We start from the raw sequence: 3,817 nt of genomic DNA, 5'->3' as shown, positions 1-3,817 counted from the left end.
GAAAAAAGAAAAAAGAAAAAAAACTGTTCTGTCTCTCTGTTTAAATTATGAAGAGATACAAGATATGGCATATTTAGATTACTGGTTAACTAACAATTATGATTCCCTACAATGAATTCTTGATTCAACAACAATAAAATGTATGAGCCTTAAAAGATTAAAGGCATTTGAGTTACTTCCACGTAAAAAGAAAATCAACAGAACAGAGAGGAAATTTTCCACAGGAAAGACTTCAAAACAGTACACCTCAAATCTAATTGAGAATGCAGACTACTATAATCAAGAGTAGTTCATTACTCTAGAAACACTGTCAGTAAGGTATTGGTTTTGAATCATATCCTCAAACCAATCCCTGTAAGATAAAACACCAGCTCATTTCATATTGAGAACTGAGCCAATAAAGAGTTTTAGTCACCAATTAGCTAAGATGGACTTTAGTTAGTGACTACGTAAGAAAAGAAACTGATCATAGCTTATAGATGCAGAATTTCTAATCATATTGCAGTTTATTTACTAATTATAATTGTTTAATTTATTAAACAATTATTTATGACATCAAACGTGTTAGGACAGATTCCCAGCAGAACAAGTATAAGCATCTATCAACCTTCTTCTAAAAGATGAAAACACGGAGCTTAGATCATTAACAGTAATTTCATTATCATTCCAATTTGATTACAAACAAAATTACTGGAGAAATAAATTTCTATCTAAATGCTCATGGTCCCAACTTCTACTTGTCCTTTCCTAATCAGCAGCGGAATCCCTCAGTTCAACACAGTATACCATGCAATATCAGTTATTTTATTTTGAAGAATGCCATGTAAAATTATAAAGCACAGAGGAAGAAGAGAAAAACAAGAGGACAAACCCTGAGAATGTATTAGTAAAAGCCATATGAATTCAAGTGTATATGGACATACTTATGTCTCCATGAGGACACAAAGCAAAATGCAAATAATATTTGACGCATTGATTTGTTTTAAACAAAGCCATGCCATTTTAAATATGAATATATTGCATATTACCTGCATATTCATGAAACCATGCTAGGCACTTCTTGCTTGAAAAATGTTCCTCTCCGCTTATTACTTTACCAGATGCTTGTGACCTGCAATAGCTTATAGAAACAGAAGGACAAGAAGTGTTATTTTAATATGAGAAATGGGAAACCAGTTGCATTCTGTTTATTTTTACTTCAAATTAAGTCAACTGTTTCATGAAGTCATACACAAAAAAGGTGAATTTAAGAGGCAATTATTAGTTGTCCTATTTCAACACCCACTGGAACAAGAAATAACCTCAGAACACATCGTTACCTTTGTCTGATTTATTCCAACTATTACTTTCACTGATGCTGAAATACTGCTACCTGGTAGATATTAAACCAAAAACCCACATGCAGATGTTCAAAACGTCACCTCTTAGTAACTCAAATACCTTATCTACTTACATATATACATATACACACACCTAAATATATGTAAGACTTTAATGTTGGTCTCTAATAAACAGCATGATCTTCAATCAAGGGTGCTGAATATGCACAGATCCAATTTAGGTCATCAGGAGCTGCAGAGTTTGACATATTTAAAAGTCAGGCTATTTATATTTAGGTACCCAAATTTGGGAAGAAAACTCGGTCAGCTTGTTTATATTAAGCATGTAACTAAATCTCTAAGTTCTACGGCTGTTTGGTGCACATACAAGAATAGTAATATACAGCCTATGGAAAGACCCAAACAGCTGTGCACAAGCAGCTCCCACCCCCTACATTACCTTCCTTATGTGGCACAATATCCTGTTCACCTAGGAAGCCAATTTTTATAACCTGGCATTCTTCAAAAGAATGCACAACATAACTGTTTCCAGTAAAAACATGACTACATGAAAACACCTTTATTCAGTAAGGAGTTATGGCACCTTCACAATGCATTCTCCTCTCAGAGTACTTCTAGAATGTGCTAAGATTACTTCTAAGAACTAGGTGAAAGTAGTTGAAGCTGCATAATTTTAAATCCTCTCATACCAAGACTGCCATTTTAAAAATAAAAATGTCAAACAAGAAAAGAATGGTTCAATTCTAAAGGTGCTGGTCAATTTCAGCTCCTACATATTGCTTTAAGCTTCCCTAGGAGAAAAGGCTTCATCTTAGCACTGCTTTATGTTCTGAAAACTACAATTCAAGGTATACAACACAAATACCCAATTGCCCTTAATAACACTGGTCACTAGGAAGGAGGAGACCATACTATTGTGTGCTGGTTTCAGTCACGTTAGTGTATAGCTATTTATAATTAGATGTTTCATTAAATAATATTAGCAATATATTGCTATATTTAAACACTCCATTAGAAATGCTCCTATCTTCACCATTTTGTGACCAGCTAATACAAACATTCATTCTTGGTTATCAGCGTTCAAGAACTGAAACTGGAACAGCTGCAGAGAATGGCTATGATGGGCAAGGAAACTGAAAATCTGTCATACAAACTAGAAGAATTTAGATTGCTTCACAAAGTAAAGCATCAGAAAAGGCAAATGCTCACTCTGAATGCCCTAAGAGGTGGAACCATGAGAAAGAAGAACTCCATAAAGCATGACTCAACTATCCCTTCCAACTCAGGCTGTTCTGTGATTCCATGACAATGCTAGCAGAATGGTTATTAAGTATTGACTCTGAATAAATTTAAACTGAAAATAAAAGATCATCAGCACCTGCAATAAGCGACCTCTGGAGCAGTTATCCACAGTGAACAGTCATAACAAAATAGAAGCTGAGGTGTTTCTGCTCTAAGTTCAAGTCTGGTCAACCTAAGAGGAAGAGCCTATGCCGCAGCTTCTTGCGATAGCCATTCCCGTAGCACTGATTTCATAAGACTGTTGTATTCTAATGTCTTCAGGATGTTTATTGTAACCACTACGTTACTATTATGCTTGGAAAGTTCTCAGAGATAGAGAAGGCCTGTGGTTTCTTACAGAAAGCCATGTGGAATGCTCCTGCTGCTATGCTGTAGCATTCTAATGGCCATTTTCAGGCACTGTGACTCAAGTGGCCTCTTTATGCATGCCAGTCAACAAAACCCTTTTGGATCCAGACAGTGAGACCACATCTGGAATACTGTATAGTTCTGGGCTCCTCAGTTCAAGAAAGACATGGAACTTCTAGAGTGAGTCCAGCAAAAGGCCACAAAGATGATGAAGGGCTTGAAGCATCTCCAGCATGAGGAAAAGCTGAGAGACCTGGGGCTGCTGAGCAAGGAGGAGACTGACGAGGATCTTATCACTGTTGATAAATATCTAAAGTACAGTCACTGTTTATAAATAGTTGGAGTACAGGACTCAAGTCAATAGGACTAGGCTCTATCCAGTGAACTGCAACAACAGAACTAGGGACAACGGGCAAAGCCTGGAACACAGGAAGTAGAGTACAAAAGTGAGGAAGAGCTTCTTTACTGTCATTGTGACAGAGCACTGGAACGGGCTGCTCAGAGAGACTGGGGAGTCTCCTTCCAGCGGTTTTCCTGTGCGACACACTGCAGGGAACCCACTTCAGCAGGTTTATTACCTGCCTTTATTAATGAAACCGTTCCCGATTTCGCTTTGGGGCACACTGACCATTTTAGCGCCGGCCCTCCGACTACAGCCAGCGGCACGAAAGAGGAGCGCAGCCCGCAGCAGGCGTGAGCTCAGGGCGAGGCAGAAGACAGGGGCTGCACTCGAACCCCACGCTACAGCGGCAGGCAAAGCCCGCAGGGGACGCGATCAGCTCCGCAGCTCCTCCTGAGGCTCTCAGCGGCCGCGGCCGGGCACAACG

This window comes from Meleagris gallopavo, chromosome 1 (assembly GCF_000146605.3).
Source record: "Meleagris gallopavo isolate NT-WF06-2002-E0010 breed Aviagen turkey brand Nicholas breeding stock chromosome 1, Turkey_5.1, whole genome shotgun sequence".
In the NCBI taxonomy this organism is placed as follows: Eukaryota; Metazoa; Chordata; class Aves; order Galliformes; family Phasianidae; genus Meleagris; species Meleagris gallopavo.
This window is presented reverse-complemented; position numbering follows the sequence as displayed.